At 48.6% G+C, this 19,889-nt stretch overlaps 39 non-coding genes across 39 annotated transcripts; all 39 read left to right on the top strand.

The window, feature by feature from the left end:
- Positions 1–483: 483 nt before the first annotated feature.
- Positions 484–681, top strand: LOC145208458 (U2 spliceosomal RNA). Its single transcript, XR_013854743.1, has one exon. It is a non-coding gene; the product is annotated as a U2 spliceosomal RNA (small nuclear RNA).
- Positions 682–938: 257 nt separating this feature from the next.
- Positions 939–1,102, top strand: LOC145208435 (U1 spliceosomal RNA). The gene has a single exon (XR_013854720.1). It is a non-coding gene; the product is annotated as a U1 spliceosomal RNA (small nuclear RNA).
- Positions 1,103–1,488: 386 nt separating this feature from the next.
- LOC145208457 (U2 spliceosomal RNA) lies at positions 1,489–1,686 on the top strand. Its single transcript, XR_013854742.1, has one exon. It is a non-coding gene; the product is annotated as a U2 spliceosomal RNA (small nuclear RNA).
- A 257-nt stretch (positions 1,687–1,943) lies between these two features.
- Positions 1,944–2,107, top strand: LOC145208434 (U1 spliceosomal RNA). The gene has a single exon (XR_013854719.1). It is a non-coding gene; the product is annotated as a U1 spliceosomal RNA (small nuclear RNA).
- Positions 2,108–2,493: 386 nt separating this feature from the next.
- On the top strand, positions 2,494–2,691 carry LOC145208456 (U2 spliceosomal RNA). Its single transcript, XR_013854741.1, has one exon. It is a non-coding gene; the product is annotated as a U2 spliceosomal RNA (small nuclear RNA).
- Positions 2,692–2,948: 257 nt separating this feature from the next.
- On the top strand, positions 2,949–3,112 carry LOC145208433 (U1 spliceosomal RNA). The gene has a single exon (XR_013854718.1). It is a non-coding gene; the product is annotated as a U1 spliceosomal RNA (small nuclear RNA).
- A 386-nt stretch (positions 3,113–3,498) lies between these two features.
- On the top strand, positions 3,499–3,696 carry LOC145208455 (U2 spliceosomal RNA). Its single transcript, XR_013854740.1, has one exon. It is a non-coding gene; the product is annotated as a U2 spliceosomal RNA (small nuclear RNA).
- Positions 3,697–3,953: 257 nt separating this feature from the next.
- LOC145208431 (U1 spliceosomal RNA) lies at positions 3,954–4,117 on the top strand. The gene has a single exon (XR_013854716.1). It is a non-coding gene; the product is annotated as a U1 spliceosomal RNA (small nuclear RNA).
- Positions 4,118–4,503: 386 nt separating this feature from the next.
- On the top strand, positions 4,504–4,701 carry LOC145208453 (U2 spliceosomal RNA). Its single transcript, XR_013854738.1, has one exon. It is a non-coding gene; the product is annotated as a U2 spliceosomal RNA (small nuclear RNA).
- A 257-nt stretch (positions 4,702–4,958) lies between these two features.
- On the top strand, positions 4,959–5,122 carry LOC145208430 (U1 spliceosomal RNA). Its single transcript, XR_013854715.1, has one exon. It is a non-coding gene; the product is annotated as a U1 spliceosomal RNA (small nuclear RNA).
- A 386-nt stretch (positions 5,123–5,508) lies between these two features.
- Positions 5,509–5,706, top strand: LOC145208452 (U2 spliceosomal RNA). Its single transcript, XR_013854737.1, has one exon. It is a non-coding gene; the product is annotated as a U2 spliceosomal RNA (small nuclear RNA).
- A 257-nt stretch (positions 5,707–5,963) lies between these two features.
- LOC145208429 (U1 spliceosomal RNA) lies at positions 5,964–6,127 on the top strand. The gene has a single exon (XR_013854714.1). It is a non-coding gene; the product is annotated as a U1 spliceosomal RNA (small nuclear RNA).
- A 386-nt stretch (positions 6,128–6,513) lies between these two features.
- On the top strand, positions 6,514–6,711 carry LOC145208451 (U2 spliceosomal RNA). The gene has a single exon (XR_013854736.1). It is a non-coding gene; the product is annotated as a U2 spliceosomal RNA (small nuclear RNA).
- Positions 6,712–6,968: 257 nt separating this feature from the next.
- LOC145208428 (U1 spliceosomal RNA) lies at positions 6,969–7,132 on the top strand. Its single transcript, XR_013854713.1, has one exon. It is a non-coding gene; the product is annotated as a U1 spliceosomal RNA (small nuclear RNA).
- A 386-nt stretch (positions 7,133–7,518) lies between these two features.
- On the top strand, positions 7,519–7,716 carry LOC145208450 (U2 spliceosomal RNA). The gene has a single exon (XR_013854735.1). It is a non-coding gene; the product is annotated as a U2 spliceosomal RNA (small nuclear RNA).
- A 257-nt stretch (positions 7,717–7,973) lies between these two features.
- LOC145208427 (U1 spliceosomal RNA) lies at positions 7,974–8,137 on the top strand. The gene has a single exon (XR_013854712.1). It is a non-coding gene; the product is annotated as a U1 spliceosomal RNA (small nuclear RNA).
- A 385-nt stretch (positions 8,138–8,522) lies between these two features.
- Positions 8,523–8,720, top strand: LOC145208449 (U2 spliceosomal RNA). Its single transcript, XR_013854734.1, has one exon. It is a non-coding gene; the product is annotated as a U2 spliceosomal RNA (small nuclear RNA).
- Positions 8,721–8,977: 257 nt separating this feature from the next.
- LOC145208426 (U1 spliceosomal RNA) lies at positions 8,978–9,141 on the top strand. Its single transcript, XR_013854711.1, has one exon. It is a non-coding gene; the product is annotated as a U1 spliceosomal RNA (small nuclear RNA).
- A 386-nt stretch (positions 9,142–9,527) lies between these two features.
- Positions 9,528–9,725, top strand: LOC145208448 (U2 spliceosomal RNA). The gene has a single exon (XR_013854733.1). It is a non-coding gene; the product is annotated as a U2 spliceosomal RNA (small nuclear RNA).
- A 257-nt stretch (positions 9,726–9,982) lies between these two features.
- LOC145208425 (U1 spliceosomal RNA) lies at positions 9,983–10,146 on the top strand. Its single transcript, XR_013854710.1, has one exon. It is a non-coding gene; the product is annotated as a U1 spliceosomal RNA (small nuclear RNA).
- Positions 10,147–10,532: 386 nt separating this feature from the next.
- Positions 10,533–10,730, top strand: LOC145208447 (U2 spliceosomal RNA). The gene has a single exon (XR_013854732.1). It is a non-coding gene; the product is annotated as a U2 spliceosomal RNA (small nuclear RNA).
- A 257-nt stretch (positions 10,731–10,987) lies between these two features.
- Positions 10,988–11,151, top strand: LOC145208424 (U1 spliceosomal RNA). The gene has a single exon (XR_013854709.1). It is a non-coding gene; the product is annotated as a U1 spliceosomal RNA (small nuclear RNA).
- A 386-nt stretch (positions 11,152–11,537) lies between these two features.
- Positions 11,538–11,735, top strand: LOC145208446 (U2 spliceosomal RNA). The gene has a single exon (XR_013854731.1). It is a non-coding gene; the product is annotated as a U2 spliceosomal RNA (small nuclear RNA).
- A 257-nt stretch (positions 11,736–11,992) lies between these two features.
- On the top strand, positions 11,993–12,156 carry LOC145208423 (U1 spliceosomal RNA). Its single transcript, XR_013854708.1, has one exon. It is a non-coding gene; the product is annotated as a U1 spliceosomal RNA (small nuclear RNA).
- Positions 12,157–12,542: 386 nt separating this feature from the next.
- LOC145208445 (U2 spliceosomal RNA) lies at positions 12,543–12,740 on the top strand. Its single transcript, XR_013854730.1, has one exon. It is a non-coding gene; the product is annotated as a U2 spliceosomal RNA (small nuclear RNA).
- Positions 12,741–12,997: 257 nt separating this feature from the next.
- Positions 12,998–13,161, top strand: LOC145208436 (U1 spliceosomal RNA). Its single transcript, XR_013854721.1, has one exon. It is a non-coding gene; the product is annotated as a U1 spliceosomal RNA (small nuclear RNA).
- Positions 13,162–13,547: 386 nt separating this feature from the next.
- Positions 13,548–13,745, top strand: LOC145208444 (U2 spliceosomal RNA). The gene has a single exon (XR_013854729.1). It is a non-coding gene; the product is annotated as a U2 spliceosomal RNA (small nuclear RNA).
- Positions 13,746–14,002: 257 nt separating this feature from the next.
- LOC145208422 (U1 spliceosomal RNA) lies at positions 14,003–14,166 on the top strand. Its single transcript, XR_013854707.1, has one exon. It is a non-coding gene; the product is annotated as a U1 spliceosomal RNA (small nuclear RNA).
- Positions 14,167–14,552: 386 nt separating this feature from the next.
- LOC145208442 (U2 spliceosomal RNA) lies at positions 14,553–14,750 on the top strand. The gene has a single exon (XR_013854727.1). It is a non-coding gene; the product is annotated as a U2 spliceosomal RNA (small nuclear RNA).
- A 257-nt stretch (positions 14,751–15,007) lies between these two features.
- Positions 15,008–15,171, top strand: LOC145208459 (U1 spliceosomal RNA). The gene has a single exon (XR_013854744.1). It is a non-coding gene; the product is annotated as a U1 spliceosomal RNA (small nuclear RNA).
- Positions 15,172–15,557: 386 nt separating this feature from the next.
- LOC145208441 (U2 spliceosomal RNA) lies at positions 15,558–15,755 on the top strand. Its single transcript, XR_013854726.1, has one exon. It is a non-coding gene; the product is annotated as a U2 spliceosomal RNA (small nuclear RNA).
- A 257-nt stretch (positions 15,756–16,012) lies between these two features.
- Positions 16,013–16,176, top strand: LOC145208454 (U1 spliceosomal RNA). Its single transcript, XR_013854739.1, has one exon. It is a non-coding gene; the product is annotated as a U1 spliceosomal RNA (small nuclear RNA).
- Positions 16,177–16,562: 386 nt separating this feature from the next.
- LOC145208440 (U2 spliceosomal RNA) lies at positions 16,563–16,760 on the top strand. The gene has a single exon (XR_013854725.1). It is a non-coding gene; the product is annotated as a U2 spliceosomal RNA (small nuclear RNA).
- Positions 16,761–17,017: 257 nt separating this feature from the next.
- On the top strand, positions 17,018–17,181 carry LOC145208443 (U1 spliceosomal RNA). Its single transcript, XR_013854728.1, has one exon. It is a non-coding gene; the product is annotated as a U1 spliceosomal RNA (small nuclear RNA).
- A 386-nt stretch (positions 17,182–17,567) lies between these two features.
- Positions 17,568–17,765, top strand: LOC145208439 (U2 spliceosomal RNA). The gene has a single exon (XR_013854724.1). It is a non-coding gene; the product is annotated as a U2 spliceosomal RNA (small nuclear RNA).
- Positions 17,766–18,022: 257 nt separating this feature from the next.
- Positions 18,023–18,186, top strand: LOC145208432 (U1 spliceosomal RNA). Its single transcript, XR_013854717.1, has one exon. It is a non-coding gene; the product is annotated as a U1 spliceosomal RNA (small nuclear RNA).
- A 386-nt stretch (positions 18,187–18,572) lies between these two features.
- LOC145208438 (U2 spliceosomal RNA) lies at positions 18,573–18,770 on the top strand. Its single transcript, XR_013854723.1, has one exon. It is a non-coding gene; the product is annotated as a U2 spliceosomal RNA (small nuclear RNA).
- Positions 18,771–19,027: 257 nt separating this feature from the next.
- Positions 19,028–19,191, top strand: LOC145208421 (U1 spliceosomal RNA). Its single transcript, XR_013854706.1, has one exon. It is a non-coding gene; the product is annotated as a U1 spliceosomal RNA (small nuclear RNA).
- A 386-nt stretch (positions 19,192–19,577) lies between these two features.
- Positions 19,578–19,775, top strand: LOC145208437 (U2 spliceosomal RNA). The gene has a single exon (XR_013854722.1). It is a non-coding gene; the product is annotated as a U2 spliceosomal RNA (small nuclear RNA).
- The last annotated feature ends 114 nt before the right edge of the window (positions 19,776–19,889 follow it).

Below are 19,889 nucleotides of genomic sequence, written 5' to 3'. Positions count from 1 at the left end.
ATTGCACTTTGGCCTAGCTGACCCTTGCGATTACCCAAATGTGGGTAACTCGGCCGTACATTTCTGTTAGTGGGTTCTGCGTTCGCGCTAACCCCGTATTATTCTTAATCAATCAATCGCTTGTTCTCTCTGGTCAGTTTGCTTCCTGCTGCTCTTCGCGCTTTCTCTCCCAGACAGGCGTAATTGCCGACCCGGGGAGCGTCGCATCGCCATAGCAATGTGTCTGCAACGCATAGCTACGTATCTGATTGAATGTATATCAGAAAAATATTATTGCCATGCACCTGGTGACGTCATATATTCGTAAATATAATTTGAATTAGAACACAACAAAGCTGTCATGGCTATAGTGCCAGGGGAGTCGAATGACGACTGCTACTCGATCGTTTTGGTCCTCGGAAAAACGTTTCGCGCTGCACTGAGCCCCCAGCAAACAGAAGTTGTACAGGTGAGGCTCTGGTTGGCCTAAATATATGTTTAGGCATCGCTTCTCGGCTCTTTAGAGCTAAGATCAAGTGTAGTATCTGTTCTTCTCAGTTTAATACCTGGGACGCAAGCGATTCGCTTGCATGTCTTTGTATTAACCTGATTTTTGGACAGGGGGTATGGTGCCGAGGCTTGCCTCGCCCTGCCCACGGGTTGTCCTGGTATTGCACTACCTCCAGGCACGGCCCACATTCCCACTTTGGTGGGAAAATCAAGCAATTCATCCCAGTTCTTCGTCGTATATTGTTGTAAACCCTCTTTTCTCACCTCGTAGCCAACATTTTCATGCGCTAAAACCGTCGCAAGCCTGCTGTTCTAATTACTACGTACCGTACCACCCGCCGATTGGGAAACAATCGGGCGTAGAGAAAACGTCCGATTACGTCGGCGTTTTCACAACAAACGCTAAAAAAGTATAGATGAAGAGGGTCGATCTTGAAGTTAACCAAATCATACTTACCTGACGGGGGCCTTCACCGTGATCAGGCCGGCGGTGGGCCCAAGGCGAGGCTTAGCCATTGCACTTTGGCCTAGCTGACCCTTGCGATTACCCCAAATGTGGGTAACTCGGCCGTACAATTTCTGTTAGTGGGGTCTGCGTTCGCGCTAACCCCGTATTATTCTTAATCAATCAATCGCTTGTTCTCTCTGGTCAGTTTGCTTCCTGCTGCTCTTCGCGCTTTCTCTCCCAGACAGGCGTAATTGCCGACCCGGGGAGCGTCGCATCGCCATAGCAATGTGTCTGCAACGCATAGCTACGTATCTGATTGAATGTATATCAGAAAAATATTATTGCCATGCACCTGGTGACGTCATATATTCGTAAATATAATTTGAATTAGAACACAACAAAGCTGTCATGGCTATAGTGCCAGGGGAGTCGAATGACGACTGCTACTCGATCGTTTTGGTCCTCGGAAAAACGTTTCGCGCTGCACTGAGCCCCCAGCAAACAGAAGTTGTACAGGTGAGGCTCTGGTTGGCCTAAATATATGTTTAGGCATCGCTTCTCGGCTCTTTAGAGCTAAGATCAAGTGTAGTATCTGTTCTTCTCAGTTTAATACCTGGGACGCAAGCGATTCGCTTGCATGTCTTTGTATTAACCTGATTTTTGGACAGGGGGTATGGTGCCGAGGCTTGCCTCGCCCTGCCCACGGGTTGTCCTGGTATTGCACTACCTCCAGGCACGGCCCACATTCCCACTTTGGTGGGAAAATCAAGCAATTCATCCCAGTTCTTCGTCGTATATTGTTGTAAACCCTCTTTTCTCACCTCGTAGCCAACATTTTCATGCGCTAAAACCGTCGCAAGCCTGCTGTTCTAATTACTACGTACCGTACCACCCGCCGATTGGGAAACAATCGGGCGTAGAGAAAACGTCCGATTACGTCGGCGTTTTCACAACAAACGCTAAAAAAGTATAGATGAAGAGGGTCGATCTTGAAGTTAACCAAATCATACTTACCTGACGGGGGCCTTCACCGTGATCAGGCCGGCGGTGGGCCCAAGGCGAGGCTTAGCCATTGCACTTTGGCCTAGCTGACCCTTGCGATTACCCCAAATGTGGGTAACTCGGCCGTACAATTTCTGTTAGTGGGGTCTGCGTTCGCGCTAACCCCGTATTATTCTTAATCAATCAATCGCTTGTTCTCTCTGGTCAGTTTGCTTCCTGCTGCTCTTCGCGCTTTCTCTCCCAGACAGGCGTAATTGCCGACCCGGGGAGCGTCGCATCGCCATAGCAATGTGTCTGCAACGCATAGCTACGTATCTGATTGAATGTATATCAGAAAAATATTATTGCCATGCACCTGGTGACGTCATATATTCGTAAATATAATTTGAATTAGAACACAACAAAGCTGTCATGGCTATAGTGCCAGGGGAGTCGAATGACGACTGCTACTCGATCGTTTTGGTCCTCGGAAAAACGTTTCGCGCTGCACTGAGCCCCCAGCAAACAGAAGTTGTACAGGTGAGGCTCTGGTTGGCCTAAATATATGTTTAGGCATCGCTTCTCGGCTCTTTAGAGCTAAGATCAAGTGTAGTATCTGTTCTTCTCAGTTTAATACCTGGGACGCAAGCGATTCGCTTGCATGTCTTTGTATTAACCTGATTTTTGGACAGGGGGTATGGTGCCGAGGCTTGCCTCGCCCTGCCCACGGGTTGTCCTGGTATTGCACTACCTCCAGGCACGGCCCACATTCCCACTTTGGTGGGAAAATCAAGCAATTCATCCCAGTTCTTCGTCGTATATTGTTGTAAACCCTCTTTTCTCACCTCGTAGCCAACATTTTCATGCGCTAAAACCGTCGCAAGCCTGCTGTTCTAATTACTACGTACCGTACCACCCGCCGATTGGGAAACAATCGGGCGTAGAGAAAACGTCCGATTACGTCGGCGTTTTCACAACAAACGCTAAAAAAGTATAGATGAAGAGGGTCGATCTTGAAGTTAACCAAATCATACTTACCTGACGGGGGCCTTCACCGTGATCAGGCCGGCGGTGGGCCCAAGGCGAGGCTTAGCCATTGCACTTTGGCCTAGCTGACCCTTGCGATTACCCCAAATGTGGGTAACTCGGCCGTACAATTTCTGTTAGTGGGGTCTGCGTTCGCGCTAACCCCGTATTATTCTTAATCAATCAATCGCTTGTTCTCTCTGGTCAGTTTGCTTCCTGCTGCTCTTCGCGCTTTCTCTCCCAGACAGGCGTAATTGCCGACCCGGGGAGCGTCGCATCGCCATAGCAATGTGTCTGCAACGCATAGCTACGTATCTGATTGAATGTATATCAGAAAAATATTATTGCCATGCACCTGGTGACGTCATATATTCGTAAATATAATTTGAATTAGAACACAACAAAGCTGTCATGGCTATAGTGCCAGGGGAGTCGAATGACGACTGCTACTCGATCGTTTTGGTCCTCGGAAAAACGTTTCGCGCTGCACTGAGCCCCCAGCAAACAGAAGTTGTACAGGTGAGGCTCTGGTTGGCCTAAATATATGTTTAGGCATCGCTTCTCGGCTCTTTAGAGCTAAGATCAAGTGTAGTATCTGTTCTTCTCAGTTTAATACCTGGGACGCAAGCGATTCGCTTGCATGTCTTTGTATTAACCTGATTTTTGGACAGGGGGTATGGTGCCGAGGCTTGCCTCGCCCTGCCCACGGGTTGTCCTGGTATTGCACTACCTCCAGGCACGGCCCACATTCCCACTTTGGTGGGAAAATCAAGCAATTCATCCCAGTTCTTCGTCGTATATTGTTGTAAACCCTCTTTTCTCACCTCGTAGCCAACATTTTCATGCGCTAAAACCGTCGCAAGCCTGCTGTTCTAATTACTACGTACCGTACCACCCGCCGATTGGGAAACAATCGGGCGTAGAGAAAACGTCCGATTACGTCGGCGTTTTCACAACAAACGCTAAAAAAGTATAGATGAAGAGGGTCGATCTTGAAGTTAACCAAATCATACTTACCTGACGGGGGCCTTCACCGTGATCAGGCCGGCGGTGGGCCCAAGGCGAGGCTTAGCCATTGCACTTTGGCCTAGCTGACCCTTGCGATTACCCCAAATGTGGGTAACTCGGCCGTACAATTTCTGTTAGTGGGGTCTGCGTTCGCGCTAACCCCGTATTATTCTTAATCAATCAATCGCTTGTTCTCTCTGGTCAGTTTGCTTCCTGCTGCTCTTCGCGCTTTCTCTCCCAGACAGGCGTAATTGCCGACCCGGGGAGCGTCGCATCGCCATAGCAATGTGTCTGCAACGCATAGCTACGTATCTGATTGAATGTATATCAGAAAAATATTATTGCCATGCACCTGGTGACGTCATATATTCGTAAATATAATTTGAATTAGAACACAACAAAGCTGTCATGGCTATAGTGCCAGGGGAGTCGAATGACGACTGCTACTCGATCGTTTTGGTCCTCGGAAAAACGTTTCGCGCTGCACTGAGCCCCCAGCAAACAGAAGTTGTACAGGTGAGGCTCTGGTTGGCCTAAATATATGTTTAGGCATCGCTTCTCGGCTCTTTAGAGCTAAGATCAAGTGTAGTATCTGTTCTTCTCAGTTTAATACCTGGGACGCAAGCGATTCGCTTGCATGTCTTTGTATTAACCTGATTTTTGGACAGGGGGTATGGTGCCGAGGCTTGCCTCGCCCTGCCCACGGGTTGTCCTGGTATTGCACTACCTCCAGGCACGGCCCACATTCCCACTTTGGTGGGAAAATCAAGCAATTCATCCCAGTTCTTCGTCGTATATTGTTGTAAACCCTCTTTTCTCACCTCGTAGCCAACATTTTCATGCGCTAAAACCGTCGCAAGCCTGCTGTTCTAATTACTACGTACCGTACCACCCGCCGATTGGGAAACAATCGGGCGTAGAGAAAACGTCCGATTACGTCGGCGTTTTCACAACAAACGCTAAAAAAGTATAGATGAAGAGGGTCGATCTTGAAGTTAACCAAATCATACTTACCTGACGGGGGCCTTCACCGTGATCAGGCCGGCGGTGGGCCCAAGGCGAGGCTTAGCCATTGCACTTTGGCCTAGCTGACCCTTGCGATTACCCCAAATGTGGGTAACTCGGCCGTACAATTTCTGTTAGTGGGGTCTGCGTTCGCGCTAACCCCGTATTATTCTTAATCAATCAATCGCTTGTTCTCTCTGGTCAGTTTGCTTCCTGCTGCTCTTCGCGCTTTCTCTCCCAGACAGGCGTAATTGCCGACCCGGGGAGCGTCGCATCGCCATAGCAATGTGTCTGCAACGCATAGCTACGTATCTGATTGAATGTATATCAGAAAAATATTATTGCCATGCACCTGGTGACGTCATATATTCGTAAATATAATTTGAATTAGAACACAACAAAGCTGTCATGGCTATAGTGCCAGGGGAGTCGAATGACGACTGCTACTCGATCGTTTTGGTCCTCGGAAAAACGTTTCGCGCTGCACTGAGCCCCCAGCAAACAGAAGTTGTACAGGTGAGGCTCTGGTTGGCCTAAATATATGTTTAGGCATCGCTTCTCGGCTCTTTAGAGCTAAGATCAAGTGTAGTATCTGTTCTTCTCAGTTTAATACCTGGGACGCAAGCGATTCGCTTGCATGTCTTTGTATTAACCTGATTTTTGGACAGGGGGTATGGTGCCGAGGCTTGCCTCGCCCTGCCCACGGGTTGTCCTGGTATTGCACTACCTCCAGGCACGGCCCACATTCCCACTTTGGTGGGAAAATCAAGCAATTCATCCCAGTTCTTCGTCGTATATTGTTGTAAACCCTCTTTTCTCACCTCGTAGCCAACATTTTCATGCGCTAAAACCGTCGCAAGCCTGCTGTTCTAATTACTACGTACCGTACCACCCGCCGATTGGGAAACAATCGGGCGTAGAGAAAACGTCCGATTACGTCGGCGTTTTCACAACAAACGCTAAAAAAGTATAGATGAAGAGGGTCGATCTTGAAGTTAACCAAATCATACTTACCTGACGGGGGCCTTCACCGTGATCAGGCCGGCGGTGGGCCCAAGGCGAGGCTTAGCCATTGCACTTTGGCCTAGCTGACCCTTGCGATTACCCCAAATGTGGGTAACTCGGCCGTACAATTTCTGTTAGTGGGGTCTGCGTTCGCGCTAACCCCGTATTATTCTTAATCAATCAATCGCTTGTTCTCTCTGGTCAGTTTGCTTCCTGCTGCTCTTCGCGCTTTCTCTCCCAGACAGGCGTAATTGCCGACCCGGGGAGCGTCGCATCGCCATAGCAATGTGTCTGCAACGCATAGCTACGTATCTGATTGAATGTATATCAGAAAAATATTATTGCCATGCACCTGGTGACGTCATATATTCGTAAATATAATTTGAATTAGAACACAACAAAGCTGTCATGGCTATAGTGCCAGGGGAGTCGAATGACGACTGCTACTCGATCGTTTTGGTCCTCGGAAAAACGTTTCGCGCTGCACTGAGCCCCCAGCAAACAGAAGTTGTACAGGTGAGGCTCTGGTTGGCCTAAATATATGTTTAGGCATCGCTTCTCGGCTCTTTAGAGCTAAGATCAAGTGTAGTATCTGTTCTTCTCAGTTTAATACCTGGGACGCAAGCGATTCGCTTGCATGTCTTTGTATTAACCTGATTTTTGGACAGGGGGTATGGTGCCGAGGCTTGCCTCGCCCTGCCCACGGGTTGTCCTGGTATTGCACTACCTCCAGGCACGGCCCACATTCCCACTTTGGTGGGAAAATCAAGCAATTCATCCCAGTTCTTCGTCGTATATTGTTGTAAACCCTCTTTTCTCACCTCGTAGCCAACATTTTCATGCGCTAAAACCGTCGCAAGCCTGCTGTTCTAATTACTACGTACCGTACCACCCGCCGATTGGGAAACAATCGGGCGTAGAGAAAACGTCCGATTACGTCGGCGTTTTCACAACAAACGCTAAAAAAGTATAGATGAAGAGGGTCGATCTTGAAGTTAACCAAATCATACTTACCTGACGGGGGCCTTCACCGTGATCAGGCCGGCGGTGGGCCCAAGGCGAGGCTTAGCCATTGCACTTTGGCCTAGCTGACCCTTGCGATTACCCCAAATGTGGGTAACTCGGCCGTACAATTTCTGTTAGTGGGGTCTGCGTTCGCGCTAACCCCGTATTATTCTTAATCAATCAATCGCTTGTTCTCTCTGGTCAGTTTGCTTCCTGCTGCTCTTCGCGCTTTCTCTCCCAGACAGGCGTAATTGCCGACCCGGGGAGCGTCGCATCGCCATAGCAATGTGTCTGCAACGCATAGCTACGTATCTGATTGAATGTATATCAGAAAAATATTATTGCCATGCACCTGGTGACGTCATATATTCGTAAATATAATTTGAATTAGAACACAACAAAGCTGTCATGGCTATAGTGCCAGGGGAGTCGAATGACGACTGCTACTCGATCGTTTTGGTCCTCGGAAAAACGTTTCGCGCTGCACTGAGCCCCCAGCAAACAGAAGTTGTACAGGTGAGGCTCTGGTTGGCCTAAATATATGTTTAGGCATCGCTTCTCGGCTCTTTAGAGCTAAGATCAAGTGTAGTATCTGTTCTTCTCAGTTTAATACCTGGGACGCAAGCGATTCGCTTGCATGTCTTTGTATTAACCTGATTTTTGGACAGGGGGTATGGTGCCGAGGCTTGCCTCGCCCTGCCCACGGGTTGTCCTGGTATTGCACTACCTCCAGGCACGGCCCACATTCCCACTTTGGTGGGAAAATCAAGCAATTCATCCCAGTTCTTCGTCGTATATTGTTGTAAACCCTCTTTTCTCACCTCGTAGCCAACATTTTCATGCGCTAAAACCGTCGCAAGCCTGCTGTTCTAATTACTACGTACCGTACCACCCGCCGATTGGGAAACAATCGGGCGTAGAGAAAACGTCCGATTACGTCGGCGTTTTCACAACAAACGCTAAAAAAGTATAGATGAAGAGGGTCGATCTTGAAGTTAACCAAATCATACTTACCTGACGGGGGCCTTCACCGTGATCAGGCCGGCGGTGGGCCCAAGGCGAGGCTTAGCCATTGCACTTTGGCCTAGCTGACCCTTGCGATTACCCCAAATGTGGGTAACTCGGCCGTACAATTTCTGTTAGTGGGGTCTGCGTTCGCGCTAACCCCGTATTATTCTTAATCAATCAATCGCTTGTTCTCTCTGGTCAGTTTGCTTCCTGCTGCTCTTCGCGCTTTCTCTCCCAGACAGGCGTAATTGCCGACCCGGGGAGCGTCGCATCGCCATAGCAATGTGTCTGCAACGCATAGCTACGTATCTGATTGAATGTATATCAGAAAAATATTATTGCCATGCACCTGGTGACGTCATATATTCGTAAATATAATTTGAATTAGAACACAACAAAGCTGTCATGGCTATAGTGCCAGGGGAGTCGAATGACGACTGCTACTCGATCGTTTTGGTCCTCGGAAAAACGTTTCGCGCTGCACTGAGCCCCCAGCAAACAGAAGTTGTACAGGTGAGGCTCTGGTTGGCCTAAATATAGTTTAGGCATCGCTTCTCGGCTCTTTAGAGCTAAGATCAAGTGTAGTATCTGTTCTTCTCAGTTTAATACCTGGGACGCAAGCGATTCGCTTGCATGTCTTTGTATTAACCTGATTTTTGGACAGGGGGTATGGTGCCGAGGCTTGCCTCGCCCTGCCCACGGGTTGTCCTGGTATTGCACTACCTCCAGGCACGGCCCACATTCCCACTTTGGTGGGAAAATCAAGCAATTCATCCCAGTTCTTCGTCGTATATTGTTGTAAACCCTCTTTTCTCACCTCGTAGCCAACATTTTCATGCGCTAAAACCGTCGCAAGCCTGCTGTTCTAATTACTACGTACCGTACCACCCGCCGATTGGGAAACAATCGGGCGTAGAGAAAACGTCCGATTACGTCGGCGTTTTCACAACAAACGCTAAAAAAGTATAGATGAAGAGGGTCGATCTTGAAGTTAACCAAATCATACTTACCTGACGGGGGCCTTCACCGTGATCAGGCCGGCGGTGGGCCCAAGGCGAGGCTTAGCCATTGCACTTTGGCCTAGCTGACCCTTGCGATTACCCCAAATGTGGGTAACTCGGCCGTACAATTTCTGTTAGTGGGGTCTGCGTTCGCGCTAACCCCGTATTATTCTTAATCAATCAATCGCTTGTTCTCTCTGGTCAGTTTGCTTCCTGCTGCTCTTCGCGCTTTCTCTCCCAGACAGGCGTAATTGCCGACCCGGGGAGCGTCGCATCGCCATAGCAATGTGTCTGCAACGCATAGCTACGTATCTGATTGAATGTATATCAGAAAAATATTATTGCCATGCACCTGGTGACGTCATATATTCGTAAATATAATTTGAATTAGAACACAACAAAGCTGTCATGGCTATAGTGCCAGGGGAGTCGAATGACGACTGCTACTCGATCGTTTTGGTCCTCGGAAAAACGTTTCGCGCTGCACTGAGCCCCCAGCAAACAGAAGTTGTACAGGTGAGGCTCTGGTTGGCCTAAATATATGTTTAGGCATCGCTTCTCGGCTCTTTAGAGCTAAGATCAAGTGTAGTATCTGTTCTTCTCAGTTTAATACCTGGGACGCAAGCGATTCGCTTGCATGTCTTTGTATTAACCTGATTTTTGGACAGGGGGTATGGTGCCGAGGCTTGCCTCGCCCTGCCCACGGGTTGTCCTGGTATTGCACTACCTCCAGGCACGGCCCACATTCCCACTTTGGTGGGAAAATCAAGCAATTCATCCCAGTTCTTCGTCGTATATTGTTGTAAACCCTCTTTTCTCACCTCGTAGCCAACATTTTCATGCGCTAAAACCGTCGCAAGCCTGCTGTTCTAATTACTACGTACCGTACCACCCGCCGATTGGGAAACAATCGGGCGTAGAGAAAACGTCCGATTACGTCGGCGTTTTCACAACAAACGCTAAAAAAGTATAGATGAAGAGGGTCGATCTTGAAGTTAACCAAATCATACTTACCTGACGGGGGCCTTCACCGTGATCAGGCCGGCGGTGGGCCCAAGGCGAGGCTTAGCCATTGCACTTTGGCCTAGCTGACCCTTGCGATTACCCCAAATGTGGGTAACTCGGCCGTACAATTTCTGTTAGTGGGGTCTGCGTTCGCGCTAACCCCGTATTATTCTTAATCAATCAATCGCTTGTTCTCTCTGGTCAGTTTGCTTCCTGCTGCTCTTCGCGCTTTCTCTCCCAGACAGGCGTAATTGCCGACCCGGGGAGCGTCGCATCGCCATAGCAATGTGTCTGCAACGCATAGCTACGTATCTGATTGAATGTATATCAGAAAAATATTATTGCCATGCACCTGGTGACGTCATATATTCGTAAATATAATTTGAATTAGAACACAACAAAGCTGTCATGGCTATAGTGCCAGGGGAGTCGAATGACGACTGCTACTCGATCGTTTTGGTCCTCGGAAAAACGTTTCGCGCTGCACTGAGCCCCCAGCAAACAGAAGTTGTACAGGTGAGGCTCTGGTTGGCCTAAATATATGTTTAGGCATCGCTTCTCGGCTCTTTAGAGCTAAGATCAAGTGTAGTATCTGTTCTTCTCAGTTTAATACCTGGGACGCAAGCGATTCGCTTGCATGTCTTTGTATTAACCTGATTTTTGGACAGGGGGTATGGTGCCGAGGCTTGCCTCGCCCTGCCCACGGGTTGTCCTGGTATTGCACTACCTCCAGGCACGGCCCACATTCCCACTTTGGTGGGAAAATCAAGCAATTCATCCCAGTTCTTCGTCGTATATTGTTGTAAACCCTCTTTTCTCACCTCGTAGCCAACATTTTCATGCGCTAAAACCGTCGCAAGCCTGCTGTTCTAATTACTACGTACCGTACCACCCGCCGATTGGGAAACAATCGGGCGTAGAGAAAACGTCCGATTACGTCGGCGTTTTCACAACAAACGCTAAAAAAGTATAGATGAAGAGGGTCGATCTTGAAGTTAACCAAATCATACTTACCTGACGGGGGCCTTCACCGTGATCAGGCCGGCGGTGGGCCCAAGGCGAGGCTTAGCCATTGCACTTTGGCCTAGCTGACCCTTGCGATTACCCCAAATGTGGGTAACTCGGCCGTACAATTTCTGTTAGTGGGGTCTGCGTTCGCGCTAACCCCGTATTATTCTTAATCAATCAATCGCTTGTTCTCTCTGGTCAGTTTGCTTCCTGCTGCTCTTCGCGCTTTCTCTCCCAGACAGGCGTAATTGCCGACCCGGGGAGCGTCGCATCGCCATAGCAATGTGTCTGCAACGCATAGCTACGTATCTGATTGAATGTATATCAGAAAAATATTATTGCCATGCACCTGGTGACGTCATATATTCGTAAATATAATTTGAATTAGAACACAACAAAGCTGTCATGGCTATAGTGCCAGGGGAGTCGAATGACGACTGCTACTCGATCGTTTTGGTCCTCGGAAAAACGTTTCGCGCTGCACTGAGCCCCCAGCAAACAGAAGTTGTACAGGTGAGGCTCTGGTTGGCCTAAATATATGTTTAGGCATCGCTTCTCGGCTCTTTAGAGCTAAGATCAAGTGTAGTATCTGTTCTTCTCAGTTTAATACCTGGGACGCAAGCGATTCGCTTGCATGTCTTTGTATTAACCTGATTTTTGGACAGGGGGTATGGTGCCGAGGCTTGCCTCGCCCTGCCCACGGGTTGTCCTGGTATTGCACTACCTCCAGGCACGGCCCACATTCCCACTTTGGTGGGAAAATCAAGCAATTCATCCCAGTTCTTCGTCGTATATTGTTGTAAACCCTCTTTTCTCACCTCGTAGCCAACATTTTCATGCGCTAAAACCGTCGCAAGCCTGCTGTTCTAATTACTACGTACCGTACCACCCGCCGATTGGGAAACAATCGGGCGTAGAGAAAACGTCCGATTACGTCGGCGTTTTCACAACAAACGCTAAAAAAGTATAGATGAAGAGGGTCGATCTTGAAGTTAACCAAATCATACTTACCTGACGGGGGCCTTCACCGTGATCAGGCCGGCGGTGGGCCCAAGGCGAGGCTTAGCCATTGCACTTTGGCCTAGCTGACCCTTGCGATTACCCCAAATGTGGGTAACTCGGCCGTACAATTTCTGTTAGTGGGGTCTGCGTTCGCGCTAACCCCGTATTATTCTTAATCAATCAATCGCTTGTTCTCTCTGGTCAGTTTGCTTCCTGCTGCTCTTCGCGCTTTCTCTCCCAGACAGGCGTAATTGCCGACCCGGGGAGCGTCGCATCGCCATAGCAATGTGTCTGCAACGCATAGCTACGTATCTGATTGAATGTATATCAGAAAAATATTATTGCCATGCACCTGGTGACGTCATATATTCGTAAATATAATTTGAATTAGAACACAACAAAGCTGTCATGGCTATAGTGCCAGGGGAGTCGAATGACGACTGCTACTCGATCGTTTTGGTCCTCGGAAAAACGTTTCGCGCTGCACTGAGCCCCCAGCAAACAGAAGTTGTACAGGTGAGGCTCTGGTTGGCCTAAATATATGTTTAGGCATCGCTTCTCGGCTCTTTAGAGCTAAGATCAAGTGTAGTATCTGTTCTTCTCAGTTTAATACCTGGGACGCAAGCGATTCGCTTGCATGTCTTTGTATTAACCTGATTTTTGGACAGGGGGTATGGTGCCGAGGCTTGCCTCGCCCTGCCCACGGGTTGTCCTGGTATTGCACTACCTCCAGGCACGGCCCACATTCCCACTTTGGTGGGAAAATCAAGCAATTCATCCCAGTTCTTCGTCGTATATTGTTGTAAACCCTCTTTTCTCACCTCGTAGCCAACATTTTCATGCGCTAAAACCGTCGCAAGCCTGCTGTTCTAATTACTACGTACCGTACCACCCGCCGATTGGGAAACAATCGGGCGTAGAGAAAACGTCCGATTACGTCGGCGTTTTCACAACAAACGCTAAAAAAGTATAGATGAAGAGGGTCGATCTTGAAGTTAACCAAATCATACTTACCTGACGGGGGCCTTCACCGTGATCAGGCCGGCGGTGGGCCCAAGGCGAGGCTTAGCCATTGCACTTTGGCCTAGCTGACCCTTGCGATTACCCCAAATGTGGGTAACTCGGCCATACAATTTCTGTTAGTGGGGTCTGCGTTCGCGCTAACCCCGTATTATTCTTAATCAATCAATCGCTTGTTCTCTCTGGTCAGTTTGCTTCCTGCTGCTCTTCGCGCTTTCTCTCCCAGACAGGCGTAATTGCCGACCCGGGGAGCGTCGCATCGCCATAGCAATGTGTCTGCAACGCATAGCTACGTATCTGATTGAATGTATATCAGAAAAATATTATTGCCATGCACCTGGTGACGTCATATATTCGTAAATATAATTTGAATTAGAACACAACAAAGCTGTCATGGCTATAGTGCCAGGGGAGTCGAATGACGACTGCTACTCGATCGTTTTGGTCCTCGGAAAAACGTTTCGCGCTGCACTGAGCCCCCAGCAAACAGAAGTTGTACAGGTGAGGCTCTGGTTGGCCTAAATATATGTTTAGGCATCGCTTCTCGGCTCTTTAGAGCTAAGATCAAGTGTAGTATCTGTTCTTCTCAGTTTAATACCTGGGACGCAAGCGATTCGCTTGCATGTCTTTGTATTAACCTGATTTTTGGACAGGGGGTATGGTGCCGAGGCTTGCCTCGCCCTGCCCACGGGTTGTCCTGGTATTGCACTACCTCCAGGCACGGCCCACATTCCCACTTTGGTGGGAAAATCAAGCAATTCATCCCAGTTCTTCGTCGTATATTGTTGTAAACCCTCTTTTCTCACCTCGTAGCCAACATTTTCATGCGCTAAAACCGTCGCAAGCCTGCTGTTCTAATTACTACGTACCGTACCACCCGCCGATTGGGAAACAATCGGGCGTAGAGAAAACGTCCGATTACGTCGGCGTTTTCACAACAAACGCTAAAAAAGTATAGATGAAGAGGGTCGATCTTGAAGTTAACCAAATCATACTTACCTGACGGGGGCCTTCACCGTGATCAGGCCGGCGGTGGGCCCAAGGCGAGGCTTAGCCATTGCACTTTGGCCTAGCTGACCCTTGCGATTACCCCAAATGTGGGTAACTCGGCCGTACAATTTCTGTTAGTGGGGTCTGCGTTCGCGCTAACCCCGTATTATTCTTAATCAATCAATCGCTTGTTCTCTCTGGTCAGTTTGCTTCCTGCTGCTCTTCGCGCTTTCTCTCCCAGACAGGCGTAATTGCCGACCCGGGGAGCGTCGCATCGCCATAGCAATGTGTCTGCAACGCATAGCTACGTATCTGATTGAATGTATATCAGAAAAATATTATTGCCATGCACCTGGTGACGTCATATATTCGTAAATATAATTTGAATTAGAACACAACAAAGCTGTCATGGCTATAGTGCCAGGGGAGTCGAATGACGACTGCTACTCGATCGTTTTGGTCCTCGGAAAAACGTTTCGCGCTGCACTGAGCCCCCAGCAAACAGAAGTTGTACAGGTGAGGCTCTGGTTGGCCTAAATATATGTTTAGGCATCGCTTCTCGGCTCTTTAGAGCTAAGATCAAGTGTAGTATCTGTTCTTCTCAGTTTAATACCTGGGACGCAAGCGATTCGCTTGCATGTCTTTGTATTAACCTGATTTTTGGACAGGGGGTATGGTGCCGAGGCTTGCCTCGCCCTGCCCACGGGTTGTCCTGGTATTGCACTACCTCCAGGCACGGCCCACATTCCCACTTTGGTGGGAAAATCAAGCAATTCATCCCAGTTCTTCGTCGTATATTGTTGTAAACCCTCTTTTCTCACCTCGTAGCCAACATTTTCATGCGCTAAAACCGTCGCAAGCCTGCTGTTCTAATTACTACGTACCGTACCACCCGCCGATTGGGAAACAATCGGGCGTAGAGAAAACGTCCGATTACGTCGGCGTTTTCACAACAAACGCTAAAAAAGTATAGATGAAGAGGGTCGATCTTGAAGTTAACCAAATCATACTTACCTGACGGGGGCCTTCACCGTGATCAGGCCGGCGGTGGGCCCAAGGCGAGGCTTAGCCATTGCACTTTGGCCTAGCTGACCCTTGCGATTACCCCAAATGTGGGTAACTCGGCCGTACAATTTCTGTTAGTGGGGTCTGCGTTCGCGCTAACCCCGTATTATTCTTAATCAATCAATCGCTTGTTCTCTCTGGTCAGTTTGCTTCCTGCTGCTCTTCGCGCTTTCTCTCCCAGACAGGCGTAATTGCCGACCCGGGGAGCGTCGCATCGCCATAGCAATGTGTCTGCAACGCATAGCTACGTATCTGATTGAATGTATATCAGAAAAATATTATTGCCATGCACCTGGTGACGTCATATATTCGTAAATATAATTTGAATTAGAACACAACAAAGCTGTCATGGCTATAGTGCCAGGGGAGTCGAATGACGACTGCTACTCGATCGTTTTGGTCCTCGGAAAAACGTTTCGCGCTGCACTGAGCCCCCAGCAAACAGAAGTTGTACAGGTGAGGCTCTGGTTGGCCTAAATATATGTTTAGGCATCGCTTCTCGGCTCTTTAGAGCTAAGATCAAGTGTAGTATCTGTTCTTCTCAGTTTAATACCTGGGACGCAAGCGATTCGCTTGCATGTCTTTGTATTAACCTGATTTTTGGACAGGGGGTATGGTGCCGAGGCTTGCCTCGCCCTGCCCACGGGTTGTCCTGGTATTGCACTACCTCCAGGCACGGCCCACATTCCCACTTTGGTGGGAAAATCAAGCAATTCATCCCAGTTCTTCGTCGTATATTGTTGTAAACCCTCTTTTCTCACCTCGTAGCCAACATTTTCATGCGCTAAAACCGTCGCAAGCCTGCTGTTCTAATTACTACGTACCGTACCACCCGCCGATTGGGAAACAATCGGGCGTAGAGAAAACGTCCGATTACGTCGGCGTTTTCACAACAAACGCTAAAAAAGTATAGATGAAGAGGGTCGATCTTGAAGTTAACCAAATCATACTTACCTGACGGGGGCCTTCACCGTGATCAGGCCGGCGGTGGGCCCAAGGCGAGGCTTAGCCATTGCACTTTGGCCTAGCTGACCCTTGCGATTACCCCAAATGTGGGTAACTCGGCCGTACAATTTCTGTTAGTGGGGTCTGCGTTCGCGCTAACCCCGTATTATTCTTAATCAATCAATCGCTTGTTCTCTCTGGTCAGTTTGCTTCCTGCTGCTCTTCGCGCTTTCTCTCCCAGACAGGCGTAATTGCCGACCCGGGGAGCGTCGCATCGCCATAGCAATGTGTCTGCAACGCATAGCTACGTATCTGATTGAATGTATATCAGAAAAATATTATTGCCATGCACCTGGTGACGTCATATATTCGTAAATATAATTTGAATTAGAACACAACAAAGCTGTCATGGCTATAGTGCCAGGGGAGTCGAATGACGACTGCTACTCGATCGTTTTGGTCCTCGGAAAAACGTTTCGCGCTGCACTGAGCCCCCAGCAAACAGAAGTTGTACAGGTGAGGCTCTGGTTGGCCTAAATATATGTTTAGGCATCGCTTCTCGGCTCTTTAGAGCTAAGATCAAGTGTAGTATCTGTTCTTCTCAGTTTAATACCTGGGACGCAAGCGATTCGCTTGCATGTCTTTGTATTAACCTGATTTTTGGACAGGGGGTATGGTGCCGAGGCTTGCCTCGCCCTGCCCACGGGTTGTCCTGGTATTGCACTACCTCCAGGCACGGCCCACATTCCCACTTTGGTGGGAAAATCAAGCAATTCATCCCAGTTCTTCGTCGTATATTGTTGTAAACCCTCTTTTCTCACCTCGTAGCCAACATTTTCATGCGCTAAAACCGTCGCAAGCCTGCTGTTCTAATTACTACGTACCGTACCACCCGCCGATTGGGAAACAATCGGGCGTAGAGAAAACGTCCGATTACGTCGGCGTTTTCACAACAAACGCTAAAAAAGTATAGATGAAGAGGGTCGATCTTGAAGTTAACCAAATCATACTTACCTGACGGGGGCCTTCACCGTGATCAGGCCGGCGGTGGGCCCAAGGCGAGGCTTAGCCATTGCACTTTGGCCTAGCTGACCCTTGCGATTACCCCAAATGTGGGTAACTCGGCCGTACAATTTCTGTTAGTGGGGTCTGCGTTCGCGCTAACCCCGTATTATTCTTAATCAATCAATCGCTTGTTCTCTCTGGTCAGTTTGCTTCCTGCTGCTCTTCGCGCTTTCTCTCCCAGACAGGCGTAATTGCCGACCCGGGGAGCGTCGCATCGCCATAGCAATGTGTCTGCAACGCATAGCTACGTATCTGATTGAATGTATATCAGAAAAATATTATTGCCATGCACCTGGTGACGTCATATATTCGTAAATATAATTTGAATTAGAACACAACAAAGCTGTCATGGCTATAGTGCCAGGGGAGTCGAATGACGACTGCTACTCGATCGTTTTGGTCCTCGGAAAAACGTTTCGCGCTGCACTGAGCCCCCAGCAAACAGAAGTTGTACAGGTGAGGCTCTGGTTGGCCTAAATATATGTTTAGGCATCGCTTCTCGGCTCTTTAGAGCTAAGATCAAGTGTAGTATCTGTTCTTCTCAGTTTAATACCTGGGACGCAAGCGATTCGCTTGCATGTCTTTGTATTAACCTGATTTTTGGACAGGGGGTATGGTGCCGAGGCTTGCCTCGCCCTGCCCACGGGTTGTCCTGGTATTGCACTACCTCCAGGCACGGCCCACATTCCCACTTTGGTGGGAAAATCAAGCAATTCATCCCAGTTCTTCGTCGTATATTGTTGTAAACCCTCTTTTCTCACCTCGTAGCCAACATTTTCATGCGCTAAAACCGTCGCAAGCCTGCTGTTCTAATTACTACGTACCGTACCACCCGCCGATTGGGAAACAATCGGGCGTAGAGAAAACGTCCGATTACGTCGGCGTTTTCACAACAAACGCTAAAAAAGTATAGATGAAGAGGGTCGATCTTGAAGTTAACCAAATCATACTTACCTGACGGGGGCCTTCACCGTGATCAGGCCGGCGGTGGGCCCAAGGCGAGGCTTAGCCATTGCACTTTGGCCTAGCTGACCCTTGCGATTACCCCAAATGTGGGTAACTCGGCCGTACAATTTCTGTTAGTGGGGTCTGCGTTCGCGCTAACCCCGTATTATTCTTAATCAATCAATCGCTTGTTCTCTCTGGTCAGTTTGCTTCCTGCTGCTCTTCGCGCTTTCTCTCCCAGACAGGCGTAATTGCCGACCCGGGGAGCGTCGCATCGCCATAGCAATGTGTCTGCAACGCATAGCTACGTATCTGATTGAATGTATATCAGAAAAATATTATTGCCATGCACCTGGTGACGTCATATATTCGTAAATATAATTTGAATTAGAACACAACAAAGCTGTCATGGCTATAGTGCCAGGGGAGTCGAATGACGACTGCTACTCGATCGTTTTGGTCCTCGGAAAAACGTTTCGCGCTGCACTGAGCCCCCAGCAAACAGAAGTTGTACAGGTGAGGCTCTGGTTGGCCTAAATATATGTTTAGGCATCGCTTCTCGGCTCTTTAGAGCTAAGATCAAGTGTAGTATCTGTTCTTCTCAGTTTAATACCTGGGACGCAAGCGATTCGCTTGCATGTCTTTGTATTAACCTGATTTTTGGACAGGGGGTATGGTGCCGAGGCTTGCCTCGCCCTGCCCACGGGTTGTCCTGGTATTGCACTACCTCCAGGCACGGCCCACATTCCCACTTTGGTGGGAAAATCAAGCAATTCATCCCAGTTCTTCGTCGTATATTGTTGTAAACCCTCTTTTCTCACCTCGTAGCCAACATTTTCATGCGCTAAAACCGTCGCAAGCCTGCTGTTCTAATTACTACGTACCGTACCACCCGCCGATTGGGAAACAATCGGGCGTAGAGAAAACGTCCGATTACGTCGGCGTTTTCACAACAAACGCTAAAAAAGTATAGATGAAGAGGGTCGATCTTGAAGTTAACCAAATCATACTTACCTGACGGGGGCCTTCACCGTGATCAGGCCGGCGGTGGGCCCAAGGCGAGGCTTAGCCATTGCACTTTGGCCTAGCTGACCCTTGCGATTACCCCAAATGTGGGTAACTCGGCCGTACAATTTCTGTTAGTGGGGTCTGCGTTCGCGCTAACCCCGTATTATTCTTAATCAATCAATCGCTTGTTCTCTCTGGTCAGTTTGCTTCCTGCTGCTCTTCGCGCTTTCTCTCCCAGACAGGCGTAATTGCCGACCCGGGGAGCGTCGCATCGCCATAGCAATGTGTCTGCAACGCATAGCTACGTATCTGATTGAATGTATATCAGAAAAATATTATTGCCATGCACCTGGTGACGTCATATATTCGTAAATATAATTTGAATTAGAACACAACAAAGCTGTCATGGCTATAGTGCCAGGGGAGTCGAATGACGACTGCTACTCGATCGTTTTGGTCCTCGGAAAAACGTTTCGCGCTGCACTGAGCCCCCAGCAAACAGAAGTTGTACAGGTGAGGCTCTGGTTGGCCTAAATATATGTTTAGGCATCGCTTCTCGGCTCTTTAGAGCTAAGATCAAGTGTAGTATCTGTTCTTCTCAGTTTAATACCTGGGACGCAAGCGATTCGCTTGCATGTCTTTGTATTAACCTGATTTTTGGACAGGGGGTATGGTGCCGAGGCTTGCCTCGCCCTGCCCACGGGTTGTCCTGGTATTGCACTACCTCCAGGCACGGCCCACATTCCCACTTTGGTGGGAAAATCAAGCAATTCATCCCAGTTCTTCGTCGTATATTGTTGTAAACCCTCTTTTCTCACCTCGTAGCCAACATTTTCATGCGCTAAAACCGTCGCAAGCCT

Source organism: Phallusia mammillata, unplaced genomic scaffold (assembly GCF_965637545.1).
Source record: "Phallusia mammillata unplaced genomic scaffold, kaPhaMamm4.hap1.1 HAP1_SCAFFOLD_259, whole genome shotgun sequence".
In the NCBI taxonomy this organism is placed as follows: Eukaryota; Metazoa; Chordata; class Ascidiacea; order Phlebobranchia; family Ascidiidae; genus Phallusia; species Phallusia mammillata.
This window is presented reverse-complemented; position numbering and strand designations above follow the sequence as displayed.